This window comes from Lepeophtheirus salmonis, chromosome 1 (genome assembly GCF_016086655.4).
Source record: "Lepeophtheirus salmonis chromosome 1, UVic_Lsal_1.4, whole genome shotgun sequence".
Classification (NCBI taxonomy): Eukaryota; Metazoa; Arthropoda; class Copepoda; order Siphonostomatoida; family Caligidae; genus Lepeophtheirus; species Lepeophtheirus salmonis.
The window spans coordinates 37,106,124-37,121,551 of NC_052131.2; the positions used below are offsets into that span (position 1 = coordinate 37,106,124).

Sequence of the window (15,428 nt, forward strand, 5' to 3'; positions counted from 1 at the left end):
TTGGAGAATATTTCCTCATTTATGATCCTCCGTGTGGAAGTAAGTAGAGGTCTATGCGGAAGACGTTAACTGACTGAGTCTAGATCTATTGGCCTTAATTCTAAAACCTTTTTCCCGAGTAGGGCTGCGTTATCGAATTTCATTTCATTTGTTACGATTTTCTCATTCTAACCTAACTTTGAAATAAAAAAGGTAATACGAACCAGCCTTTTCATTGTTACCTTCATCAGTTTCCGATAGTGCTGGGTTTTATTGAAAAAGGAATCCATTCCGGAATTCCTGATTGAGTTATTTTGTTTGTAGAAGGAAGAGAAGCTCTCTAAAAAAAGGCGAAACTGGATCTGGAGGAGTTAAAGAAAGAAGCCGAGGACAATCCCCTTAAGTCCATAAGAGCCCATGCAAGAAATCTCGGGATTTCGCACCAAATTGCCCAGAAAGCCCTAAAAAAAAGTTGGTGGAAAGAACCTTGTGAAAGTGAAGAGTCCACTTTTGAAACCAGCAATTAACGAAACCATCTCCTCCGTTGTAAGACTCTTTTGAATGAGTCTTTTGTTATTTTTAATTTTTTTTTTGGACACTTTTGTCCTCCTTACAACTCTGATACCAAAGTCCTTGACTATAACTTTTGAGTACATGTGAAGGGAAAGGCCTACAGTGTCCGCCATCCAAAAATCGAAGCCCTCAAAGCCACTGTCAGCCAGCAATGGGATGCCAAGAGAGAGGACTAAATCCACAGCATGTACCAGACCTTCCCCGCCACTGAAAGCCGTCATTGCCGCTAAGGGCAAGTCTATGAAGGCCTAAGCAAGAGATCCCGGGGTTCCACACCAGACTGTCAAGAGAGCTATAAAAAAAGTGGGTGTTGACGTTTTTTTAAATCAAAGGTTCAAAACCCTTAATGGAAATCTCGCTACACAATCACATTGAATCCATCTTAACTAATTTGAGCTCATATTGAAAGGCTAACTTTATTTTATAGTCGGTATAGTGAAACTGAAGTCTTTTTATTCTTTCTGTTATAATTATCAAAAATAAAACCAAAAAAACTTTAATTAATGGATAGCCCAAATTGCAATGATTTGTTGGACATTAAACAACTGCTAAAAAAACAAATATTTCAAATATATATTATATTCATAATATAAAATAAAATTTGTCTGCTTGATTGTCTGGTGAAAAGTCTTTTTTGGTCTAAGTAATAACAATTTAGCAACGAATGAATGCATAATATTAGACAGTAGAGGGTACATAGAGAGGGGAATAGAAACAAAAAATGAAGGTAGAAGGAAAGAGACAAAGAGATGGATATAGAAGGATAAAGAGTGAGTGAGAAGGGAAGAAAGAGAGAGACAGGAGAGGTTGTTTTTATTTCTGTCAAAACAGCCTCTATATGACTTCGGAGGCACAATTTTTTTATAGGAACATACTTGTCTATTTTATAAGCCTACTTGCTAAATTTCAGATTGATCGGTTCAATCTTTTATGATTCCATTTATGATAACAACAAACCCGACTTATAAATTCTTATAAAGGCTTGATCTAATCTAGGGGTACACATTTTGTTATTTTCAATCCGGAATGACATTGTTACAAAATTACGGAAGAGCACACCAATCCATCTTATATTTGAATAGAACAAGCTGAGACGGTTGGAAAGAGCAAAGAAGATTTTAAATTATTTCACGACCAACTAAAAGTCGGGCAAGGTTTTGCTTTTTTGATGAAAATTTTTCCACCCTTGATGCCACTATGAATAATCAGAACAGCCGCTACATCACAGCCGAACATCCAGAAAATGTCTCTGCTTCAGTACGACATATCCTCAGAATAAATAAAATCTATCTGGAACCATTGTCTTGGGCGTTGTGGAGTCTGTCCCTCATTTTTGTGGCGATAAAGTTCCTTCAATGTCAATTCAGATGCTTACAATGAACTTCTGGATAAGAAATACCTACCTTTGGTCAGAGAAAAGTTCGGGGACAACTTTGTTTTCACTCACAATGGGGCTCTGTGTCATTGCGTGGCTAAGGCCCAGGTTTTTCTGAGAGCCAACATTCCGGACTTTTGGGACATTAACATGTAGCCGCCCTCCTCTCCAGAAACAAATCTCTTGGACTACTCTATCTAGGCGTGTCTGGAGGAGAAGGTGTGTGCAGTTCCTCACAGGAGTGTCCAGTCTCTAGAGGTTTCCATCAAGCAGGAGTAGACCAAGCTTTGATTCTTACTATATAGTCACGGTCTGCAAGGGATTTAGGCCTCGTTTTGAGGCAATTATCAGGGCCGAGGGATCAAATATTGAATAAAAGTTGTGCCAAATACTTTTTTCAAATGGTTTTGTTCAATAAATGTCCCCCAAAACCTCACATTTCAATTTTACTCTTGAAAAATTGAAAATACTAAAATGTCTACCACTAGATAAGATCAACCCTGTATACAAGAAGCAAAGTTAATCCACACTTTAATAACTTCGAACAATGCCAGGTACATTCGATAGTACACAATATAAATGTAACTTCATAGTTAAAAAGATTCCCCTAAATTCATTTGAATTGAATTGAATAAAAAAATGAGCATTGATAATTGTTCAAAGTATGTTATACTATAAGAGGTGAATTAATACTTGAATCATTGCATTCTGCTTGTATCCATTTCATACTTACTTATACAAATGTTTGCCTTATTGTATTACAAGAGCATTTTGTTGCCCTCATCCATGATGCAAACGACTCCAATACTAGACACGATCCTTCAATTAAATCTAGTTTATCAATATATTTGCAAGTATTCTTTATATCCTACCTACATATTGGGGTAGAGGAATATTATTAACATTCAGATTAATCGTGGAAGGAATCCTACAAACATTGAATTCCCAGATATGGAACAAAAATAAAAATTAACGCATGGGGATTACATAACATCACTTTAAATATCATTAATGGAATAAATGACACTATTAAGTCTAAAACAAATAAGTAGAGATATATTTCAAGACAAAAGAATTTAAAATACACAAAAGGCTACGAAAAGCTTAAAAATGGAATTATTTGATCCTTTTGACCTCTTTGAAATACCTCTCCTTTATGATAGAAGGTGTATCTTTAGCTATGTACAATTGTACTTAGATATGCGATTCATCAACACTTTAGCGAGCGTGAATATTTTTACTGAAAATTAAGTCTAAAATACATTCATATTCTGTGACCAATTATCTTTAATTTGTAACAAAAAATTCATTCTGATTAATCCTTTGAAGATGCACACTCAAAGTATGAAAAATTCACTTTCACAAAATTGATAGATTTGATTTGAACAGCCATAACGGGAACAAATGAAGACTCATAAATCAAATAACCGCTCCAAACTACAGATAAAATTCTTGGGTTTCTCAACTCAGCCCAGAAATTTGAATACAAACCTCGAAATTGACCGAAATATGTCTAATAAATATTGGGTGGATCATATCAAGTATCGTAATTTAAATTTTAATAAATCGTAAATTTAATCGTCGATTGTATCCAAACTCGGTGAAAGACAGGTTTTGAGTCTCAAGATTCCTTATGTAAAGTTTCGACTCAATTAAATACAAAATAATCGAGAAGGAGTAATATGAAGCAACAAAGGGGTTGAATTTTGAAGATTCTTTTACGTAGGGATTTAGGACTTGCATTGAAGAAATTATTTGAGCATATTGAATAAAAGTTGTGGGGAGTACTATTTTCAGATGGTTTTGTTAAATAAATGTTTTTACAAAAGATATTGTTTAAATTTTACTCTTAAAAAATTGAAAATAAAAAAAGGTGTAGTACTAGATAAGACCAACCTACAACATATTAATTAAAAAATAATAGCAACTATTTTTTCTTTTCCTGATTTATGTTAAGAATTGAGTTGAATAATACTTGTAGAACTTCAAGTAATAATAAGTATGATATTTAACTTAATTTAATACTATCTTTTATAAATACAACTTCACCGAGAATATTAATTATAAAAAGGTTCTAAAAATTATTTTGAGGTTAAAGATATAAATATAAAAATGGTTTAATAAAATAGGTAATTAATTAATTTAAGTGTTGAATGTCTTCAATTGTAGGCAACAAAAAGAATATTCTTAATATTCTTGTCACTACATACTTACCACATACTATGAACTGATATTGTTAGCAACATTGGTAAATGAAGATTCAGAAGTTCGTAAATTTGCATTGAGAAAAGTTTTGTATGCAAAAATTTCATAGGGAATTCATAATTCCTAATAAAATATACTATGAATCAAATTAAATCATTTCATGAATATGATTGATTGGTCTAAGATATTAATTTCAGTTCCTCCCATTTTACAATATTGGTTATGAAAGCAAGGAATGAGCCTTCGAAATGAGAGAAATATCCATGTCATTCCCAATCTGTAGAAAGGGCAGTAAAACTAGTTTCAGGGGCTTCCTGTAAGGTTTACGGATATAACAAAAGACACGGATACATTTTGTCAACTTTAAAATCAAAAGTTAAACTAAGGAAATTCAAAACTAATTTTGAGTACCCAGTTTGATATATTTACATATTATATATGTTTAAAAATTTAAAAATAGCATTCAGAAAAGATTAAGGCTAATTATCCACACCCTTATATACTAACTTATATAGAATAAAAAATAAGATATTGGTAGAATTTCTCCTTTTCATAAGTATTTTCTATCTTTTTCGTCTATTTTTGCACGAAATCCGGAGGTGTGCAACTTTTATTTCGCTGTAGAAGTAAGGGATTTGACTTTAGCAAAAAATTACATATCGTGCAATATCATTTTTTAAGCACATAAAGCTTTTTATAAATCAGAAAATAAAAGTTTATTTCATATTTTTATATACTTTTTGCAACTTTTCAGGGGTCAAAATGCGTAATAGCTCAACTTTGGGTTCCCTTTATACCCCAAATGCACTCATAAGTAAAATACTCTCTGTGTGAACGCTTTGTTTTTAAGTTTAAGCAAATGGTGTGGACCACCACTATATAATTATTACTAATTTCACGTTCATTTGTTGTTTTTACGGAAGTCACTCTGACCTTTAATTCCCGGATATACATGGTTGTAATGCACTTTTTTTTTTTTACAAATAGTAATTTTTACTAATACTTATTAATAATAATAACCATGTTTGTAACACAATGATAAATGAGTCAATAATAACTTACCCAAAAATTGATCTTCACATAAAATAACATTAATAAAATAGCAAGTGAGTGTTTATGGCTAATTACTTCCTACATGACGATTCCTTCCGATTGTTAATACTTGTAACAAATACTTAATAGATTGAGAATGTTTTAGGATCGTTTTTTTTTTTATTTCTCTATTTTTTATTTATTTTGGGATTGTATTGAAGACATTTGATATATTCCTCAACAGTTTTCTCACAGTTTTATGTTAAACTTGATTTTTTGTGTGTGGAAATGAGGCAATACAATAGCAACGTATTTCGCATCCTAAGTTAAATGATATTATTTCTTTTTGTGTTCGCAACACGTCAATTAGAATTTATTCTGACACATATCATGTGTATGTAATTCATTAGAGTGTGTAAAATATATTAAGCCATCCATCTTGAAGAGACGGTAGACTGAGTTATACTTCTTTAAGATAGACTCCACTTTGTCATAATCAAGTGTATGAAGAAGGTTAGATTTGATATTCCTTGAATAATTAACAAAATAATAATAATAAAAAGTACGACAAGGTCAATAAAGTTATGTACAGGGTGGTTCATTGAAATAAGAACACTTACTAATTCAATAATGAATTATGGTTGAGTGATTGAAATTAATTCATGTTCTCTTTTCTCAATGCAAATTTACGAACTTCTGAATCTTCATTTACCAATGTTGCTAACAATATCAGTTCATAGTATGTGGTAAGTATGTAGTGACAAGAATATTAAGAATATTCTTTTTGTTGCCTACAATTGAAGACATTCAACACTTAAATTAATTAATTACCTATTTTATTAAACCATTTTTATATTTATATCTTTAACCTCAAAATAATTTTTAGAACCTTTTTATAATTAATATTCTCGGTGAAGTTGTATTTATAAAAGATAGTATTAAATTAAGTTAAATATCATACTTATTATTACTTGAAGTTCTACAAGTATTATTCAACTCAATTCTTAACATAAATCAGGAAAAGAAAAATAGTTGCTATTATTTTTTAATTAATATGTTGTAGGTTGGTCTTATCTAGTACTACACCTTTTTTATTTTCAATTTTTAAGAGTAAAATTTAAACAATATCTTTTGTAAAAACATTTATTTAACAAAACCATCTGAAAATAGTACTCCCCACAACTTTTATTCAATATGCTCAAATAATTTCTTCAATGCAAGTCCTAAATCCCTACGTAAAAGAATCTTCAAAATTCAACCCCTTTGTTGCTTCATATTACTCCTTCTCGATTATTTTGTATTTAATTGAGTCGAAACTTTACATAAGGAATCTTGAGACTCAAAACCTGTCTTTCACCGAGTTTGGATACAATCGACGATTAAATTTACGATTTATTAAAATTTAAATTACGATACTTGATATGATCCACCCAATATTTATTAGACATATTTCGGTCAATTTCGAGGTTTGTATTCAAATTTCTGGGCTGAGTTGAGAAACCCAAGAATTTTATCTGTAGTTTGGAGCGGTTATTTGATTTATGAGTCTTCATTTGTTCCCGTTATGGCTGTTCAAATCAAATCTATCAATTTTGTGAAAGTGAATTTTTCATACTTTGAGTGTGCATCTTCAAAGGATTAATCAGAATGAATTTTTTGTTACAAATTAAAGATAATTGGTCACAGAATATGAATGTATTTTAGACTTAATTTTCAGTAAAAATATTCACGCTCGCTAAAGTGTTGATGAATCGCATATCTAAGTACAATTGTACATAGCTAAAGATACACCTTCTATCATAAAGGAGAGGTATTTCAAAGAGGTCAAAAGGATCAAATAATTCCATTTTTAAGCTTTTCGTAGCCTTTTGTGTATTTTAAATTCTTTTGTCTTGAAATATATCTCTACTTATTTGTTTTAGACTTAATAGTGTCATTTATTCCATTAATGATATTTAAAGTGATGTTATGTAATCCCCATGCGTTAATTTTTATTTTTGTTCCATATCTGGGAATTCAATGTTTGTAGGATTCCTTCCACGATTAATCTGAATGTTAATAATATTCCTCTACCCCAATATGTAGGTAGAATATAAAGAATACTTGCAAATATATTGATAAACTAGATTTAATTGAAGGATCGTGTCTAGTATTGGAGTCGTTTGCATCATGGATGAGGGCAACAAAATGCTCTTGTAATACAATAAGGCAAACATTTGTATAAGTAAGTATGAAATGAATACAAGCAGAATGCAATGATTCAAGTATTAATTCACCTCTTATAGTATAACATACTTTGAACAATTATCAATGCTCATTTTTTTATTCAATTCAATTCAAATGAATTTAGGGGAATCTTTTTAACTATGAAGTTACATTTATATTGTGTACTATCGAATGTACCTGGCATTGTTCGAAGTTATTAAGTGTGGATTAACTTTGCTTCTTGTATACAGGGTTGATCTTATCTAGTGGTAGACATTTTAGTATTTTCAATTTTTCAAGAGTAAAATTGAAATGTGAGGTTTTGGGGGACATTTATTGAACAAAACCATTTGAAAAAAGTATTTGGCACAACTTTTATTCAATATTTGACCCCTCAGCCCTGATAATTGCCTCAAAACGAGGCCTAAATCCCTTGCAGACCGTGACTATATAGTAAGAATCAAAGCTTGGTCTACTCCTGCTTGATGGAAACCTCTAGAGACTGGACACTCCTGTGAGGAACTGCACACACCTTCTCCTCCAGACACGCCTAGATAGAGTAGTCCAAGAGATTTGTTTCTGGAGAGGAGGGCGGCTACATGTTAATGTCCCAAAAGTCCGGAATGTTGGCTCTCAGAAAAACCTGGGCCTTAGCCACACAATGACACAGAGCCCCATTGTGAGTGAAAACAAAGTTGTCCCCGAACTTTTCTCTGACCAAAGGTAGGTATTTCTTATCCAGAAGTTCATTGTAAGCATCTGAATTGACATTGAAGGAACTTTATCGCCACAAAAATGAGGGACAGACTCCACAACGCCCAAGACAATGGTTCCAGATAGATTTTATTTATTCTGAGGATATGTCGTACTGAAGCAGAGACATTTTCTGGATGTTCGGCTGTGATGTAGCGGCTGTTCTGATTATTCATAGTGGCATCAAGGGTGGAAAAATTTTCATCAAAAAAGCAAAACCTTGCCCGACTTTTAGTTGGTCGTGAAATAATTTAAAATCTTCTTTGCTCTTTCCAACCGTCTCAGCTTGTTCTATTCAAATATAAGATGGATTGGTGTGCTCTTCCGTAATTTTGTAACAATGTCATTCCGGATTGAAAATAACAAAATGTGTACCCCTAGATTAGATCAAGCCTTTATAAGAATTTATAAGTCGGGTTTGTTGTTATCATAAATGGAATCATAAAAGATTGAACCGATCAATCTGAAATTTAGCAAGTAGGCTTATAAAATAGACAAGTATGTTCCTATAAAAAATTGTGCCTCCGAAGTCATATAGAGGCTGTTTTGACAGAAATAAAAACAACCTCTCCTGTCTCTCTCTTTCTTCCCTTCTCACTCACTCTTTATCCTCTATATCCATCTCTTTATCCTTACCTTCATTTTTGTTTCTATCCATACCCTCTACTTTAATATTATGCATTCATTTTTAAATTTTATTACTTAGACCAATTTTCACCAGACAATCAAGCAGACAAATTTTATTTTATATTATGAATATAATATATATTTGAAATATTTGTTTTTTAGCAGTTGTTTAATGTCCAACAAATCATTGCAATTTGGGCTATCCATTAATTAAAGTTTTTTTGGTTTTATTTTTGATAATTATAACAGAAAGAATAAAAAGACTTCAGTTTCACTATACCGACTATAAAATAAAGTTAGCCTTTTAATATGAGCTCAAATTAGTTAAGATGGATTCAATGTGATTGTGTAGCGAGATTTCCATTAAGGGTTTTGAACCTTTGATTTAAAAAAACGTCAACACCCACTTTTTTTATAGCTCTCTTGACAGTCTGGTGTGGAACCCCGGGATCTCTTGCTTAGGCCTTCATAGACTTGCCCTTAGCGGCAATGACGGCTTTCAGTGGCGGGGAAGGTCTGGTACATGCTGTGGATTTAGTCCTCTCTTGGCATCCCATTGCTGGCTGACAGTGGCTTTGAGGGCTTCAATTTTTGGATGGCGGACACTGTAGGCCTTTCCTTCACATGTACTCAAAAGTTATAGTCAAGGACTTTGGTATCAGAGTTGTAAGGAGGACAAAAGTGTCCAAAAAAAAAATTAAAAATAACAAAAGACTCATTCAAAAGAGTCTTACAACGGAGGAGATGGTTTCGTTAATTGCTGGTTTCAAAAGTGGACTCTTCACTTTCACAAGGTTCTTTCCACCAACTTTTTTTTAGGGCTTTCTGGGCAATTTGGTGCGAAATCCCGAGATTTCTTGCATGGGCTCTTATGGACTTAAGGGGATTGTCCTCGGCTTCTTTCTTTAACTCCTCCAGATCCAGTTTCGCCTTTTTTTAGAGAGCTTCTCTTCCTTCTACAAACAAAATAACTCAATCAGGAATTCCGGAATGGATTCCTTTTTCAATAAAACCCAGCACTATCGGAAACTGATGAAGGTAACAATGAAAAAGGCTGGTTCGTATTACCTTTTTTCATTTCAAAGTTAGGTTAGAATGAGAAAATCGTAACAAATGAAATGAAATTCGATAACGCAGCCCTACTCGGGAAAAAGGTTTTAGAATTAAGGCCAATAGATCTAGACTCAGTCAGTTAACGTCTTCCGCATAGACCTCTACTTACTTCCACACGGAGGATCATAAATGAGGAAATATTCTCCAAAACAGCCCTGCCCTGTAATATTGAGCTTATAGATCGAGAGAGAGAAATTTGTGTTGCAGAAGTAGAATCAAGAGCTCTCATAAAAGATATAAATATGATTATCTCATTCGAAATAAGAGTCCCCGAAGTTAGAGGTACCGTTGCAACTAATGTAATTCAACAGTGTGTTTGCCTTTTGGCTAGAGTTGAGCCAATTGGGGGAGATCAAAAAAAGAGCAGATGAAATAGTGCTAGGCCTCTAGGATTTATTTACTAAGCGTAGGATAAAGAAACTGGATCCTCTCATATCCCCTTCATCTTTCTCTTAATAAGTTATCTTTGTAAGTTAAAAGAAACCTTTTATTGCTAAATAAATAAACGATTGTTTTAAATATTAATGATTCATTATATTATTCGTATTTCAATTAGCAATAGCCAAGGAATCTACAAGTCCGTTTTGGTGGAGCAATATGTCCCATGAAGCCCTCGAGCTGTGGTTCCACAACGTTATTTACAAATGCATAACATTTCTTCTCCCATTTAGGACGAAACATAAAGACGATCTTACAGTCCTACAAAATTTCAATGTAACAGAAAGATTCAAGAAATATAGAGATATCATTAAATTTGTATATCTTACGATTTTTAATGTGTCCACAATTTTATCCACGCCTAATCCATCAGCAATCGCATGGTTGATCTTCTTAAAAATGAATTTGCAGAGCTTACAGTTGTCCAACTTTTCCTCAACTGGGAGGGAAACAGAGTTGCAAACAACAATAAGAGTTGCAAACATCAAAAAGAACTTCATTTTGTATAATTTAGTGTCTTGTTGTCTTCTTCGAGAATTAAATTCTTTTGTACTCCATATATCGGTTTTCTTGTGTTTTTATAGTTAAATCTCTTATCTATTAATTTTCAGCTTTGTTTATTAAGATACACAAAGCCAAATCTAATTTCTGCATGATATGCTTATAATGTGAAAATTCGGAGTGTTTAAATAGACAAGATAAACATGTAAATAGATATTGTTTATTTAGTTATTTCATGAGACGATACGGACTCATAAAATGTTTTTAAAACGTCAATTTTAATGTTTTTCATAAATAAAAAAATATATAAATAGAATACAGTTTGTGTGTCCTTTATGAGTGTCCAGCCCCTTTGGATGGATGCTTCTTTTGACCTGGTCATATACTAATACGCGGGGGGGGTTGCTGATCTTTGGGGGTGATACCCACAAAACAAAAACTATTCTTTGGAGCTCAACGAGCCTAAATTAAGGGTTGTGTTAGCAATCAAAAAGTGACTGTTGTCACAAAAACCAACTATTGAATAACAACACTTTCTAAATGTATACAAAAATCAAAGAATTATGGGTAAAATGACAAATCTGTGAAAATTGCACTTACTTTTTTTTTTCAGGTGCAAAAAAATGAATTTTCACTGGAATAATAAATTTTTAAATAAAATAAAGTTCGTAGAAATTTGTCTGAAAATTCGTTTGCAGATAAATTTGACACATAAAAGTTCATGTTTAACTGAAATATTGGACATTTTTGCATATTTTTTAATTAAACGTCAATTTTTAATTTATGAGAAGAAATGCCACAAAACGATGCATATTGGACATACAAATTTTAACTTTTACATTTCCATATATATTATTTTCAATATCTAGAACATTTTATTACATAATTTTAACAATATTTGCAAAAATGAACCAGTTATCGAGGGTTATTTTTTCGACAACATTATTTTCTATAACTTTTTGTTTTTGTAAGTACGAAATAACTCTTGCTAGTTTTGTGTTTTTCTTTAGAATGCCATTAAATTTTATAAACTATTATTTTGCAAAATAAGTGTGAAATAAATTTCTTCACAAATTTTGAAATTTTTCGGCAAAAATAAAAGTTTATCTTCTCATCAAACAAATTTTTTCATTCATATGTTTTGGGATATTGTTTGAAGTTTATAACATCATTTTTTTTCTTGTTTCAAAGAAAATTTTATATGAGAATATATCAAACAGGTTTTCTTTTAAAATGCTCGCCTGCACTGAAGACATGGAAGTACATAGAGTGTATTTTATCTCTATGGTCTAAGTATTCAGAAGAAATCATATTGACCATGGTCAATGTGATTTCCCGCTCCCTCCTTTGCCCGAGCAACGCCAAGTGCCTCTTTGCAAGTGTAATATAATAATAAGAAATTCCTATCTGAGGAATTCAAATTCCACAGTGGAAATGCTGATGAAATTAGTAGGCTCTATTAGTCCCAAAATTTTGATGTACAGTCTGATTTCTTTATGAGTCTTAAGAACACGTACAAAGATGTTGGATGTATCAATATTTGCGAAATGACATCCTCAAAGTTATCAGCTAGGGATATTTTTATCAATATTTAATATTTATATTGGCTATCTTGGAAATAAATACATTGAATATTTATATTAGTCTGTTCCGAAATTATTGAGACAGGTTCGTTTGAAAGAAATTAAGAAGAGTTAGCTACAAAATTCCACCAGCTTCAATTTTCTCATAAATTATATGGTAGAAAAAAACATTCCATAGTTATTCAGGCACTAAATAGATAGTGTTTACATACTACATTTGGACATGTTTGTCCATTCGTCGCTGAACATGGAGACTCACAATTTCCACTCGTACTTTTTGATACGCTACTAACTGGGTCAAACAGGGTCTGAGATCCACATCAACCACACTATCATTTACACAAATGCCTGTTCTAGTCGTGGAATCATGTTTCAGTGAGCTGGTGAGATCTGGGGATGCACTTTTAAGCTCGAGAAAGGTGTCCTATCAAGACGTTCCCGAGAGACAAGGATACCCAACAACATAGCCCAAGTCATGGACCTGGAAAGAAACAAAAAATCGATGGAGTGTTCGAGAGGTCTCAGCAGAACTTTCCCCACCGCCCACAGCGATTTTTAGAATCTTGACTAATGATCTCCGCTTCAAAAACCTCTTCAGCATGTGGCACAACGCAAGTAGCCACATAGTTAAGGATACGAGGCAGTCCTTAACACAGCCTCAGGCGGAAACGATCAAACAGAGTCCCTTCAGACCGGATCTTAATCTCCGTGACTGATTTTTCCTATGTAAGCTGAAGCACCTGCTCCGAGATTACGATTTTGATAGCCATGAACACCTCACACGCGGTGTTCAGCGGGTGGTGAAGTTAATGAACGATCAGAAGCTCTCCATTCAGTTTTGGGAGTTGGAGAACCACTGCAACGACGTTGTCCGAGCCGGACAAGACTACATCACATGATGTAGTACTTTTTTTAAGCTTTTGAATGATCTTTCTTGTCTTACTGGGACAGTCTAAGTCATTTCAGAACAACTAAAGAATAAATTAAGGGTAAATGCAAATTATCCATGTTACTTTAAGGTAATGAAAGTTGTGCTAAAATGATTCAATTGGTAAACTGGATAAGCTTGTTGAATCTTATAAAAAGTATAATGCTCAAAATGATATAATAATATTTGAAGTTGCCACGTTTAGACATGGAATTTGGCACCCTGATTGGAAGAGGGGCTAGGAGGAGTAAAGTAGTTAATAAAATGACTAAGTGTGTTGACTTAAATTTCAACTAGAAACTCTCGGAAGGGGCGGAGCACCACATATTTAAGGATAACTCAAGCATTCCGTCAGAGGTCGGAAACGTGTAGCTCTGTAATGACATAGTTTCAAATAGTTAGCCTGACATTTTGAATAATGTATGGGAGGAGAGAAGCTTAGCTCCCATGATGTTGTACTAGATCTGCTGAGTTGAGTAGTTTATAATGGAAAAAGTACATTTAAAAATTAGGAAAGAAAAAGGTTTATTGATTCATAAAGAACAGATACTTATGTGTTTACAAATCTCTCTTTTCATGATATTTTCTTTCCTACACTCAGAACCAGTTTGAGGGAAGTCCCAGTCCCCAACTTGACCTGGGAAGGGGGTCTTAAGCTAGATAAAACTTTGAAAAAAGTGAATGCATACCAAAATAAAACTTTCTTATACCATATTATGTTTTGAAATCTAAACTAATTCAATCATAAATGAAGGTTGAGGCATTGAAATTTATTTATATTTCGAAATATTAAAGCATAAACAATAAGATACAAAGCAAAACAAACTTGAGCTCTCTAGCTTAGGGACAAGTCCAGAAAATGACACTTGAACGTGATTAGCGGACTTTTGACCTTCTTCTAAAATTTTAAGGATGTGTTCGAATCGGACGCAAAAGATCCCACGATACAATGTATTAACGTATTGATCAATCTACCTCGGCTATCTTGGGATTATTATTAATATCCAATACTTATAAGAATTATAAGTGCTCTAATTAAGTCATAATTAAGAATAGTTGCAAATTACGATCAAGCAATACTTGTTTGTGACATTTTTACCATTTATGATATAGAGATATATCTGTAGTGATGAAAATATTTTTTATTTCTCTATTTTTTATTTATTTTGGGATTGTATTGAAGACATTTGATATATTCCTCAACAGTTTTCTCACAGTTTTATGTTAAACTTGATGACCATTCATAGTGAGTTTTATTGCCGATTTACATGTAGATTGCCGTCTTTTGGTCATGGATTTTGCAATGGTGATTGTATCGGTTCTTGAAAGTGTCTTCTTCCTCCCTTTACCAGCTTTGTTTTGGAGTTGTTCACCAGCCTTGTATTTGACCCCCACCTTTTTACAGTAATAATCGATAGTCCAATATCATTGGCAACTTCCTTTTGAGTTTTGTCCACCATCAAGAAAACCAACGGCCTAGTAGCGTGTGTTTAAACTTTGCTCCTTCATCATGGTAGTAACTCCTCGTTTGAACTAATACATGTATCAAAAAGTACAAGCCTTTTATAGGTGAACATTGCGACATGGTACAAATAATTAAGGATGATTTGAAATAAATATAACCAATATTGAAATTTTATTTATTTCAACTTGAGGAACATTTTTCCGAGCTTTAAATGATTTATTTTCAAAATTATAATCAATTTGACACAGTTTAATATTTTGGATTTTTTAAAGCTCCAAATGGTCCCCAGAGAGTAGCAACAGATGGTGATGCATATGTTCTAGAATGTTTAAGGTATTCTAATTTTTGTATGACATTTTCACAAGTACTCTGGTTAACATAATTCTTTATTTTGATTTGTCTTTTTACTAATTTAATCACCTGTTATTGATTTGTTGAAAAATTGCAGCATTTATCCATACAAAAATTAAGAATACAGTATTTATTTTTCTAAATTTAATACAAAATTGAACACATATGGTTGACATACAGATTCAACTCTTGCAGGAAGTTATCAAAAAGTAGTCGTAGGGTATTTAGTAAAAATAAAATTCTGACTGACCAAGTATTTTCAACTTACATTTTCAAAAAGAACACATGGAAAAAAAAATA

The 15,428-nt window shown here is 32.6% G+C and overlaps 2 long non-coding RNA genes across 2 annotated transcripts; one reads left to right on the forward strand and one right to left on the reverse strand.

Annotated features, from left to right (window-relative positions):
- The first annotated feature begins 218 nt into the window (after positions 1–218).
- LOC139906746 (uncharacterized) lies at positions 219–1,052 on the forward strand. The gene is made up of 2 exons (XR_011782603.1): positions 219–525; positions 610–1,052. It is a non-coding gene; the product is annotated as an uncharacterized lncRNA (long non-coding RNA).
- A 9,283-nt stretch (positions 1,053–10,335) lies between these two features.
- On the reverse strand, positions 10,336–10,856 carry LOC121126777 (uncharacterized). The gene is made up of 2 exons (XR_011782527.1): positions 10,630–10,856; positions 10,336–10,561 (listed from the first exon to the last, which is right to left on the reverse strand). It is a non-coding gene; the product is annotated as an uncharacterized lncRNA (long non-coding RNA).
- Positions 10,857–15,428: the final 4,572 nt, after the last annotated feature.